Below are 14,302 nucleotides of genomic sequence, written 5' to 3'. Positions count from 1 at the left end.
CGGGTCGAAAGTGCTGCAGGGATTTCGGTTTCGGACTGGATTTATGACTGGATAAGATACTTGTCCACTATTGAAGGGGGTGAAGACAAATTGATTACCTTTGTGGCAGTCCTATGGGGTTTGTGCTCGTTAAGGAACAACGTCATTTTCCAGAATTTGGATTTAAACCTGTTTACGATAACGGGATGCTTTTATAATTCAGTTAGGGAGAAAATACAAATGCTGTGCAACTCCTCACCTACAAAGCAACCCCTGTCATTGGTACAAAATTCCGAAGAAGGTTCGTCACATGAAGATAGGGAGGCCATTCGCAATGGACACCCCGTTCACCTTATTGGAAATCACAGCAATTGCGCGGTGGTAAGGATCAAAGTGGATGCTAGCTGGATACGGGGTTTTGTTGCGGTGGTAGGTTGGATTGCTTTCGACCATACGGGAAAGGAACTCGAGAGGGGGAAGGTGCGCATCAGCGCTGAATCGGCCTTGCAAGCAGAAGCGTTAGGAGTCAGAGATGTTTTGGTATGGGCACAGGAGAAGAGGTTTCTTCACATTGACTTATTGTCTGACTGTTTGCAGCTTATCAATCAAATTGTGGGGCTTGACAAGGAGGATCACATGATTGCGGGGATTCTTATGGACCTTCGTGATCGACTTAGTTTCTTTCATTGCTTGAGTCTTAATTTTATTCCGAGGCGTCTGAATGCTATAGCGCATGGGTTGGCTAAACAAGCCATGCGATTGTAATACCCTACCTTTACAGCTGTCAAAAAAAAAAAAAAAAAAACCAAAATATTTTTCACAAAAAATAAAAAAAGCAAACAATTCATCTATTTACTCCCCTCTGTCTCAATTTTTTTTTATTCAAATGAGCGCACTTATGTCGAGGGTTAGAATCATGCCTCCAACTTTATGATTGGATTAAGAGAGATCTTACCACTTGAGCTAACTCTTGTTCATTACTGGTGGTATAATCTTATGTACTTAGTTAGACATAAATATTGTACAACTGTTGTACACAAAGATAGATCAAACGAATTTAGACATAATTAATAATCATAATAGCAAAAAAGCTACACATACATGAGGTGTATGGAAAAAGCCATACACGACCAATGACATCACGGCATGTGGCAAATTAGAGATCAAACGAATTAAGACATAATTAATAATTATAATAGCAAAAAGGCTACACATACACGAGGTGTATGGAAAAAGCCATACACGACCAATGACAAATTAGAGTTAACATCTATTGGTTAGTGTAGGGTTAAGTTAGTAATTTTAGATGTGTGGTTAACTTGTTAAGTTACTCTAATTAACTATATTTAAATAAACAATGTTGTTGATGAGGCTCAAACCCATGACCTCTTGGTGCACATACACTTGTTATACCATTGTGACACATCCATCTATTTGTTGAATATGTATCTCTTTTCTTATTTGTATATTAAAATCCGAGTTAAAATAATATTTACTTATAATAATTATTAAATATATATTACTAACTTATATTTAATGTAATGTATTTACTGAGTTAGTTAAGTATACTTGAAAAAAATTGAACAAAATATTTTATTTACTTATGGTAATTATCATCTGTACCTTTAGTTTACATTTAACTCGGTTTGGTGCCAGTTCCCCCACAAGGCTACCTTTGTTTACCATTTAAATTTTATTTTTTTTATAAAATATAATTGCGTTAGTATTTTTTAACACATACATTTACGATTTATAATATATTGTTCTATGATATATCTTGAAATTATGATGAGATTAAAATTTATCAACAAATTATATGAGACACATTTACTTATTCTTCCGTCGTTGATATTATTACTTCCACGACATACCCATGTTAATACTATTACGTTCAGTACTCCTTCGGTTACTATTGTTTCTTTTACTATTCTCGCTATTTTTATGGTTAAATTCAATATTCTCGTTAATTTTATCAAACTTATATATTTGAATAAATAAAATATTTTCCTTAAACTGAATTGTTAGCTAACTTTCTCCATTGTTCATACTGTTACTTTTATAACATTTGTTGCCACTACTGTTACTTTCACTACTCTCGCCATCTTTATTTGTTTTTTTTTTCACTACTCCCACATTTAATATTATTAATTTCACTATTCTCATTCTTGCTACTATGACTTTCACTACTCTGGCTGCTATTATAGCCACTCAAATGGGTGATTACTGTCATATTTACTACATCAAATGTTGCTATAAGTATTTTCACTACTAATAGATTTACTTTTGCTACTTATACAATTTTATCATGCTTATATATTTAAATTAGAGGTGGTCAAATGCGAACTTAGGTCATACGTGGGCCGAACTAGCATCATTTTTTGGCCCACAGAGATGTTAGCAGGTTTTGAGCGGGTTCGTGGGCCGGGCCTTTATAAATTTTGGAAAATACGTTGTCCAAACTCTCTTTGTTAGCGGCCGGATGGGACCTGCCTAATTTAAATAAATATATAATATTTCTTAAATCTTTCTCTTGCTTAAGTTTATCAAATCAAATTTTATATTAGTTTATTATCTAAATTTATTAGTGTTATATATTCAAATAAATATGAAATATTATACTAAAATATTATTTAAGAGCGATCACTATTATTTACTAACTAAAAAACAAATCTAATGTATTATGAAATATTTTATCTGTTGGGAATTTTTATTTTATTTATCTCTTTATAGTTATTGAATATAAGTTAGAAGTACAATTAATAGTTATTATTATATGTACATATTGTTTTAACTCAGATCTTAACAAAGATATATATATATATCAAAAGATATACATAAATGACAATAAGATGCAGGTGTCACAGTGGTAATAATAAAAGCACTCAAACCAAGAGGTTGTGGGATCGAGCCTCATCAATGACTTTTTTTGAGGTTTGACTTAATAATAAATGAATTGGTGATCACTATTATTTTCCCGCCAAAATGCATATTCTCAAAAAAAAAAAAAAACTAATGATAACTATTTGTACGGAAAAATTGAGCCAACTTATTGAGCATGAAAGTCGGGAAGGCAATTGGAATTGAGCCAACTTATTGAGCATGAAAATCGGGAAGGCAATTGGAAGGGATTTCCGTCTTGCAAAGGGGGGGCTTTCCTATCACATCTACTTTTTGCGGTTGACATTATTTTATTTGGTGAAACGTCTTTGGCACAAGCTCGAATTATCAATAAATGCTTGAAATCGTTCTGTCAAGCGTCTGGGTAGTGTGTCAGTTTCGCCAACCCACGGGTATTTTTCTCTACTAATGTGGATGAATTGACTTCATCTGATATAAGTCGAGAACTCAGGATTGATATCACAGATGACTTGGGTATGTATGTAATACTCCGTATTTATGGTCTAGGGGGTACTCTATCGAGTAGCCCTTACTCTGTCGAGTAAGGGTATGTTGCAGAATAAAATAGTTTCTGACCTGTTGGGCACTCGATCGAGTAGCTGGGGCACTCGATCGAGTAGGAGGGTACTCGATCGAGTACCGTGGGTACTCGATCGAGTGTCCGGTTTTACGGGGGAGTTTTCTCGGGTTTTGTTAATTACGCGATTAAGGTATTTAAACCAATTCGTCTTTGTTCTAAATCACTTTTTATAAAACCTAAAACCTGTTTAAGAGAGAAAGCAACTTGTCTTCTTCCTAATCGCGTTCTTGACAATTCCCGGAGTTCAGACGGTCGGTTTGCATCGTAGTTTGTGTCGTTGGATTCCTTGCGTCGAGGGTAAGCTTTTAATGTAATTTATATAATGTTTTGTTAAGATTAGTGAAACCCTAATTTAGGAATTGGGGGTTTTATGAATAGTAATTGAATAGTAGTATCTATGTGTTGTATGGTAGGAGGAGAGTTCATAGAAGAGGCGTTTTGAGACATCTGTAGATACCGTCTGCGTGTTGTGCTTTCCGGGTAGGATTTCTACTCGTATTAGTCCCATAATGGGATATTGGTGATGTCTTTGTAGTTAGTTGCTTGATATGATGATTGTGTGTAATTGTGCTTGTGGTTGTGTTGTTGATGGCTCTCGAGATGCGTTCTCTACGAGTGGGGTCACTTGCGGGAGTGATCTCACGCCCTAGTTTCGCCCTTCGTGGAACCCGCCACGAAAGGGGATGTGCACATTAATGGACGGGGTTATCGCTCGTACGATGAGCGGGGCTTAGGTGGGAACGGCTGCGGTCCCCCCTGGCAGGGTAATGGTCCGGTGGACGGTCAAGATTGAGATGATGGGAGTTGGTGGTGGTTGTGTGTGTGTGAGTTCAAATTGTCTATTTGTCTTATTGTTGTTATCTATTTTGATTGTGTGATTAGTACGACCGGTGTTGTTTTGTAAAACTGCGGTGATCCATTCGGGGATGGTGAGCAGATATTGAGCAGGTATAGTGATGATCTTTTGGGATAGCTGGGATGGCCATGACATGACGATAGAGTCTTCCACTGTAGTTTAGTTTTATTTACATTTCGATTTGCGAAGACGAGTTTGGAATAATGTATTGTACTTTCAGTTTGGTTTCGAGGATTGTACTTATTCATTAAATTACTTATAATAAATGTTGTTTCTGTTTTGTTTATTTGATTATCATACCTCGGGCAACCGAGATGGTGATGTCTTCATACCTGAGTGGTCCTGGTAAGGCATTCGAAGTATGGGGGTGTTACAAATGGTATCAGAGCGACGATCCTGAAACCTGTAACCAATGAACTTAATGAACATAGGGAGTCAATTAAAATGAACCCGGGGTAAAAGTTGTAGGAGCTAGTGCAAAGGCTTGGGAGACGTCCTAAAGTCGCGGGGGTCGCCCTACAACTTTGAACCGGTCACATGGGGGAAATATGTGTTGAGTCATGTGTGTGCTTAGTAACTTGCGTAATAATGTGATGGAATGTGTTGATGCTTGAATCTTCGAATTGGAAGTTGATGAGACGAAAGAAAAGTAATGTTATATATATATACATTGTTGATGAAATGATAGCATGATGGAATGATTTACAATGTGGCTTTAATAGCATGATGAATTGATCTTGTTGATAGTATAAAAGATGCGTAGCATATGTATTCTGATAGCATGTGATTTTATAAAGTTAGCATGTTAGTATACGACGTAATATGCGGGTAGCTCTTACGTATTGGGGGTACTTGATCGAGTGAGGCTGACTCGATCGGGTAGGTTTTTAACGATTTTGAGTCCAGAATCGAGTTTTGGGGCACTCGATCGAGTAACTAGGGGTACTCGATCGAGTATAGTCACTCGATCGAGTAGCCTAGATACTCGATCGAGTGGGTTAGAGATCAGAAGGTCCGTTTGGTTCTGGAGTTTGGGTACTCGATCGAGTACATGGGGGCACTCGATCGAGTAGCCCGTTACTCGATCGAGTAGGTTTGGATACTCGATCGAGTAGGTTCCGGGGCGCGCGTTTTCGTGTTTTGAGGTTTAGTACGCGTGTTTATGTTTATCCCTTTCTTATATAGCTTCAAGATGCCGCCCAAGAGAAACGCTTTGTATGCGAGAGCTGAGGTTATGACTACGGATGACATCGTCAAGATGTTAGAGCACCAGGACGCTCTTACCGAGACCAAGAAGAGAGTGAATGAGGACAAGGATAAGAGTAAGGAGAAGGAGGTTGACCATGCTAAAGTCAGCCTCTATATTGCGAGGTTTAACCCGAAGGAGTACAAGGGAGTTGAGGAGCCTAACCATCTTGATAGTTGGTTGAGGGAGATGGAGAACATACTAGATTTAGTTCATTTGTCCCGATGAGATGAGGGTGGATCAGCCTGCATTCTATCCGAGGGAGGGTGGCAAGTGGTGGGATTGGTAAAAGTGAGTGCCAAGGAGATATATACCAACCGGGGGTTACCCGCTATACCTTGGGAGGAGTTTCGTAGGGGTCTGTGAGGAAGGAGTTCGTACGCAGAACATGTGAGGAGTAAGTTGAGAGAGGAGTTCGATAAGTTTAAGATGACGGCTGAGATGTACGTGGTCGAGTACTACAGCAGTTCAATGAGAAATCCAGATATCGAGGATATGGGTTTGAGTGAGGAGAATCGGCTTTGAGGTTTGAGAGAGGGCTAACCACGAAAATTATGGATAAGTTACCCGTGGGAGTCCTTACCGATGTGAAGGAAGCATATGAGAGGGCCGGGAGAGCCGAGAGGCTAGTGGAGATGGCTCAGGAGAGGTCAGGTGGAGAGAAGAGGAAGTCCGAGAGCGAGGGTGGTGGCCAATCTAATTTCAAGAAAGGCAACCACAATCAATCTAAGGGATTTTCTTCGGTTCCGGGTTTAGTCTTTGGAACTTCCTTTGGGCGAGGTCGTGGGAGTGTGAGCAACAGTTTGCCTGGGAGTGACTGCTTTGGTTGTGGTGGCGTAGGCCACAAGAGACATGAGTGCACGAGCGCACCGGGATCCTTTCGAGAGACTCGCGCAGAGCTTTGCAAGCAATGACCGGTGGATCATGGCCAAACCGGGAGGTCGAGCTACCAGAGTGGAGGCAACCGCAACGGCGGTAATTCTTATCGGAAGACACCGATGAACAACAACAACAATCAAGGGTCGGGAGCTAAGCCGACCGCATCGCCTAGTCTTGTCCGGGGAGGTGGGCGGAAGACCATGGCAAGTTGTTCATGATGGACAAGAAGGGTGAGGAGGATGCGCACGTTATCACCGGTACATTCCTTGTTAATGGTATTCCTACGTTTGTTTTGTTTGATTCGGGGCTTCTCAATCGTTTGTGTCTTCGAGTCATGTAAAACAGTTGGGTTTGAGAGTATATGAGTCCGTTAGGGAGCAAGTTTTCATACCTTCGTGAGTCGTATCGTGTGGGAGGTTGTTTAGAGATGTATCTTTGATAGTTGGGCAAGTCGATTTCCCTGTAGACTTGCTAGAGTTTCCTTTTAATGGTTTTGAGATGATAGTTGGGATGGATTGGTTAGGAAAGTATAAAGCTAAGATACTTTGTCATCAAAGAGAGTGTCCCTTAGAGGTCCTAAGGGTGTAAGTGTGTCTTACCGTGGGTTTCTAGTCAAACCCAAAGTTAAGTTGATTGCAGTTGTCACTTTGAAGTCGTATTCGAGGAAGGGATGTCCTTCGATCTGTGCCATGTGAGAGATGACCGGATAGAGAGCCCGGCAATTGACGAGATACCGTGGTGGGAGAGTATGCGAGATGTTTTTCGAGAGGAGATTCGGGGGTTGCCACCGAAGAGGGAGATAGATTTCACCGTTGAGTTGAAGCCAGGGACGGGGCCAATCTCTAAGGCACCGTACCGTATGGGTCCTAAGGAGATGGAGGAGCTTAGGAAGCAGTTGGATGATTTGATAGAGAAGGGATACATTAGACCAAGTGTATCGCCTTGGGGAGCACCGGTTCTTTTCGTGAAGAAGAAGGATGGAACTTTGAGGTTATGCATAGATTACCGGAGCCGAACCGTGTGACGATAAAGAACAAGTACCCTTTGCCAAGGATAGATGACCTGTTTGATCAGTTGAGTGGTGCAACGGTCTTTTCTAAGATCGATTTGAGGTCGGGGTACCATCAGGTGAAGATTAGAGATGTGGACATACCGAAGACAGCTTTCACGTCGAGGTATGGCCATTATGAGTATGTGGTGATGCCATTTGGGTTGTCTAATGCGCCGGCAGTGTTTATGGATTTGATGAATAGGATCTTCAGACAGTTCTTGGATCAGTTCGTAGTAGTGTTTATCGATGACATCTTAGTTTACTCTAAGACTAAGGAGGAGCATGAGGAGCATCTGAGGATCGTGTTGCAGACGTTGAGAGATCATGAGTTGTATGCTAAGCTGTCCAAGTGTGAGTTCTGGTTAGAGAAAGTTGCTTTTCTGGGGCATGTAATCTCTAAAGATGGGGTAGCTGTGGATCCGGCGAAGATTGAGGCAGTGACAAAGTGGGAAGCACCGAAGAATGTTGCTGAGGTTAGGAGTTTCTTGGGTTTAGCTGGATACTACAGACGGTTCGTGAAAGATTTCTCCAAGATAGCTAGACCGATGACAGCGTTGATGAGGAAAGAGAACAGGTTTCGTTGGGATGAGAGTTGTGAGACGGCGTTCCAAACATTAAAGGAGCGTTTGACCACAGCTCTGTCTTGGCGTTACTACGAAGGGAGCGAGAATTTCGAGGTCTATACGGATGCCTCGAAGAATGGGTTGGGATGTGTGTTGATGCAGAATGGTAAAGTAATTGCCTATGCGTCAGGCAGGCGATTGAAGCCTTATGAGGAGAACTACCCTACTCATGACCTGGAGTTGGGTCTTTGTGGTGTTTGCTCTCAAGATTTGGAGACACTACCTTTATGGAGCAATCTTTAAGGTATTTTCTGATCACAAGAGTCTCAAGTACATCTTCACGCAGAAGGAGTTGAACATGAGACAGAGGAGGTGGATGGAGCTGATTGGTGATTATGACATGGAAATCATCTACCATGAAGGAAAGGCCAACGTTGTTGCTGATGCTTTGAGTAGAAAGAGTGTACATTCCTTGTGTACAGCTCTATCTTTGATGAGGCTGAGGGATGAGGTAGCGAGCTTTGGGATTCATATGATGCAGAAAGGAGATGCTATGGGTGATATGACGGTACATATGGAGTTTTATGATGACATTCGGGATAAGCAGGCTTTGGATCCTAAGATAGTGGAGTGGAGAGCTGGAGTAGAGAAAGGGACAAAGTGTCCGGTTTTCCATTCATACTGAGATGGTAGCTTGAGGTTTGATGGTAGGTGGTGTGTTCCTAATGACGAGGAGTTGAAAAAGACAATCATGATAGAAGCGCATTGCACACCATATTCGGTTCATCCGGTGGAGACAAGCTTTACAAAGATTTGAAGAAAACGTTTTGGTGGCCTGGGATGAAGAAAGAGATAGCTGAGTTTGTGTCCCGTTGTTTGACATGCCAGAGAGTTAAAGGGGAACAGAGAAGACCACAAGGTAAGGTTCAGTCTTTGGAGGTGCCTGAGTGGAAGTGGGAATCCATTTCCATGGATTTCATTGTGGGTTTGCCGAAGAGTCAACAAGGTAACAACATGATTTGGGTGATAGTGGATCGGTTGACCAAGTCAGCTCACTTTGTTCCAATGAAAGATACATGGACTAAGGCACAATTGGCTATGGCCTATCGAAAGAACGTGCTTAAGTTACATGGAGTCCCTAAGGACATAGTGTCTGACAGAGATGCGAGGTTTATATCAAGGTTTTGGAAGGAGTTGCAGGAATCGTTGGGAACAACTTTGAAGATGAGTACAGCATTTCATCCTGCGACAGATGGGCAGACTGAGAGAACAATCAAGACTCTTGAGGATATGTTGCGAGCTTGTGTGATGGATTTTGGTGGTAGCTGGGAGCAGAGGTTGGATTTGATAGAGTTTTCTTACAACAACAGCTATCACACCAGTATTGGTATGGCACCGTTTGAGGCTTTGTATGGGAGGAGATGTAGGAGTCCGATCTGTTGGGACGATAGTGCTGAGGCAGTGGTTTTAGGACCAGAGATGGTACATGAGATGGTGGAACAGATTAAGATGATCAGGGAACGGATGAGAGCAGCCCAGGATTGACAGAAGAGTTATGCAGATCTACATCGTCGGGACATAGAGTTTCAGGTTGGGGACAAGGTTCTTCTGAAGGTGTCTCCTATGCGTGGAGTTATGAGGTTTGGGAATGAATTTTATGACTTATTGGGAATTATTTCTTTATTATTATGAATAAAAGATGTTTAAAAAGCAATAATAAAATATCAAGTTGAATGATTGTCAAATTTTAGTGAAGACTAAATTTTTGAGTCCCAAGAAGGTTGGGGTAATTAACATGGACATAGATTTGATTTATGTAATATTGTGTGATTTTAACATGTTAAAAGTCACAATTATCCATAAAACAGGACCGAATATATGATATTAGCTTAAATAGGGCAATTTGGCACATCACATGACATGTTTCATACATATATTAATGCTGCATTTTTATGAATGTCATGTTTTATTTTATATAATTTTTAATTATGTAATTTGTACTTAGTATGGCTTTAGTTTTAATTGTTATTTCCCGAAATGAATGGGGATATCGATTCGGTTATAATTATTTGTGATCTCGTATCACTTTTTATCTTTATTTTTGTTTTTGTTTTTATAATGTATAAAGTAGAAAAGATATGTAATTTATTTATCCCGAAGTTCCTTGAAGACGGTGCCATTCGGAAAGTCGTTCCGACAAAAATGGTGTTACCTTGGAGCGCGTGCCAAATGAAGTTCAAGGGACCAAAGGAGTTGGTTTCCGAATTTGTAAATAGTTTATTAGATTTACTAGTTTAGGAAGGCCATACTAGGATTTCATCTTTTTGCTTTGCATTTGTTTTATATGTTTGCATGCATAGTCAAATCGCCATAACTAAACATGCATATTACTTTTTCGAGTCATCGACCGTGTCAATTATAATTATCGTAGTTCACTTAAAACGTGATAGATAACAAATTGACAAGACCTCTCCCTAAATAATAATTGAGAATTAGCCTTACCAAATTAGTAGAACCATGAATCCCAATTTCATAAGGAAGTAGGCTCGGCTCACCGGGGTGCTAAACTTGTTACGTTGGGTAAGTGGGTAGTAAATTGTTATTACATCGAAATTTTGATTGAGCTCAACGGAAGTATTCGCGACCGTAGTTGCATGTGTTCCGGGCTTAAGATAAATATTAAAGTAATTTTATCGACCGAGAGTTCTAGAAGTAGAATCGATTAAAGAGTTAATCCACCAAGTTATATTGATAAGGGATGAATCGGCTCACCGTGTCCGAATTGATATGAATTTGGATCTCGGGATCATTTATAATAGTTGGGTAGAGGTCACTATATAAATGCTTAAAACTTGTTTAAAGTGTTAACAAGTATGATTATAATGACAAATGTTAATATTTTCTTTACCTCCATTTTGTAGTTTTTCAATGGATCCTATCAATCCGACAACACCTATTACCATTGAGTCTTGTCATAACTTATTTGACGATATTTGCTCCAACAACAACCTCGATACAACTAGAGAGTTTCATTTTGGGATCGGTTCCGACGGAAACCTTAGTTTCATTACTTCCTCCATACCTCCTACTATGACTAGATCTTTTGTGAATGTGTCTCGGGAAGACCATCTCGCTAAATCTACGGGATCCTTATCTTTAGAAGAAAGGAATGCCGAAACTAGTGGGAGTCCTAGCAAGCAAGCTCTTGCAACTAAAGGGAAATGGTTTAAAAGGAAGGGGAAGAAAGGTAGAAAGTTCAACAATGGGAACAAGATGGCTAGTGGGACTACCAAAGGAGCCCAAGTTGATGATGAATGCCATTATTGTCATGGCATGGAACATTGGATGAGGAATTGCCCCATATATTTGGGAAATATTAGGGATGGACTTTTTATTCTACTCGGTAAAATTCCTTCTGAAATTTATGTTATTGATGTAAATTTTACTTCCACCACAACGTGGGTATTAGATACCGGTTGCGGTTCTCACTTTTGTAATCATTTACAGGGGCTAAGAAACGTGGAAAAGATGAGCAAGGGCAATGTTGATTTCCGACTTGGGAATGGAGCTAGAGTAGCGGCCACATCCAAGGGAACTTATGTACTTGTTTTGGCAAATGGATTTGAGTTGTATTTGCATAATTGTTTTTTTGTACCTTCTCTTTCTAAGAACATTATTTCAATTGCTATGTTAGACATAGAGGGCTTTAATTTTGCCATTAAAAACAATTATTGTATCATTTCTAGAAATGACTTGGTCATAGGCCGAGGCTCTTCTATAAATGGCATTTATGTTCTAGAAACTTCAAATCCATGTAAAGACATCTATAACATACAATCCAAGAGACTCAAATCAAGTGATCCAAATGAATCATACATTTGGCATTGTCGATTAAGTCACATTAACGAGAATCGCATAAAAAGATTAGTTTCAACTAATGTTATTAAAACATTTGATTTTTAATCATATGGTATATGCGAATCTTGCCTTCTAGGCAAAATGACTCGTAATCCTTTTAGTGGTAAAGGGACACGAGCTAGTGAATTATTGGGCCTTATACATACCGATGTATGTGGACCAATGACTATCACCGCTAGGGGTAATTATGACTACTTCATTACCTTCACTGATGATTTAAGTAGATATGGGTATATCGACTTAATGAAATACAAGAGTGAGGCCTTTGAGAAATTTTTAGATTTTCAAAATGAAGTAGAAAACCAATTGAACAAGAAGATAAAGGAACTACGATCCGATCGTGGTGGAGAGTATCTTAGTAATGAATTCGATTCACACTTGAAGGGTTGTGGCATTGTCTCACAACTTACTCCACCCGGTACACCAGAACTTAATGGTATTGCCGAGAGGAGAAATCGAACCCTACTAGATATGGTTCGATCTATGATGAGTCAAACTGAGTTACTCGACTTGTTTTGGGGATTTGCAATCCAAACCGCAATCAAATAATTGAACAATAGTCCGACAAAAGAAACTGAAAAGACTTCATATGAGATATGGAAATGAAGGGTTCCTAATATATCCTATATGAAGATTTGGGGATGTAATGCTTACGTCAAGGTAAAGACGGACAACAAGCTAGCCCCACGATCCGAAAAATGCATCTTTGTAGGTTACCCCAATACCTCCCGAGGCTATTACTTCTACAAACCTCATGAAAACAAAGTGTTTGTGTCTAGTGAAGCAGTATTCCTAGAAAGTGAGTTTATTTCTAAAAGACAAAGTGGGAGAAATTTTGAACTTAATGAAGTTCAAGAGCCACAAACGGAAGTAGAGGCGCAAGAAGATGTTCCTTCGTCGTCTAATTCTGTTGTTATTCCTCAACCGAGGAGGTCGGGTCGAGTTTCTCGCCATCCTGATATATATGTTGGGACTTATTCAAGAGGATGGGAGTCTTAATGTGTTACTTCTAGAAAGTGACGAGCCCGCCACCTACAAAGCTGCAATCTCTAGTCCCAATTCAGCTTTGTGGCTTGAAGCCATGAAATCCGAAATGATTTATATACATGAAAATCAAGTTTGGAACTTGGTGGATTTGCCTGAAGGAGCAAGACCTCTTCAATGCAAATGGATCTTAAAGGTAAAGAATGGCATAGAAGGACATGATGATGTCCAAAAAGCTAGGCTAGTGGCAAAAGGTTTTACCCAAGTTCATGGTCTTCAATATGACGAAACCTTTGCCCCCGTAGCCATGCTGAGATCCATTCAGATACTGTTAGCGATCGCCGCATTTCATGAATATGAAATATGGCAAATGGATGTCAAGACCGTCTTTCTAAATGGGAATTTAGAAAAGGAGGTGTATATAATGCAACCCGAAGGTTTTGTAGATCTTAAAAACCCTAACAAAGTATGCAAGCTTAAGAGATCCATTTATGGTCTTAAGCAAGCATCAAGAAGTTGGAACCATCGATTTAATCATGTTATAAAAGAAAATGGTTTTACTCGAAGTGTTGAGGAACCATGTTTATACATGAAGTTAAGTGGGAGCAATGTTGTGTTTCTAATATTGTATGTGGATGACATACTGCTTATTGGAAATGACATTCCTAAGTTGTCCTCCGTCAAAGAGTGGTTGGGAAATCATTTCCAAATGAAGGATTTAGGAGAAGCACAACGCATATTAGGTATCCGTATCTATAGAGATAGACCCAAAAGGATATTGGCATTAAGTCAAGAATCTTATAATGACAAGGTTCTTCGACGCTTCAACATGGACCAGTCTAAGAGAGGCTTAATTCCTATGGGTAGTGGGATAATTTTGAGCAAGTCTCAATCACCCACCGAACCCGAAGATGTTGAACGCATGAAGTTGATTCCCTATGCTTCCGCTGTTGGATCAATCATGTATGCCACGATATGCACTCGTCCAGATGTCAAGTAGATATCAAGATAAACCAGATGAGAGTCACTGGATAGATGTTAAGAACATCCTTAAGTACTTACGAAGGACTAAGGATTCTATCTTAGTGTTTGGAGGAGACGTTACACAGACTCGAGCTTTCAAATAGATAGAGATAACATGAAATCCCAAGGTGGGTATATTTTCATGCTCAATGGTGGTGCTGTAAGCTGGAGAAGCTTCAAGGAAGATGTGATTGCGGATTCTACTACGGACGCTGAGTACGTTGTAGCATCAGAAGCTGCCAAGGAAGTTGTGTGGATTAGGCAATTCATGGAAGGGCTAAAGGTAGTTCCTACAGCCAAGGACCCCATTACTCTCTATTGTGAC

This window comes from Silene latifolia, chromosome 2, assembly GCF_048544455.1.
Source record: "Silene latifolia isolate original U9 population chromosome 2, ASM4854445v1, whole genome shotgun sequence".
Lineage (NCBI taxonomy): Eukaryota > Viridiplantae > Streptophyta > Magnoliopsida > Caryophyllales > Caryophyllaceae > Silene > Silene latifolia.
Note: the sequence above shows the minus strand (reverse complement) of the source record.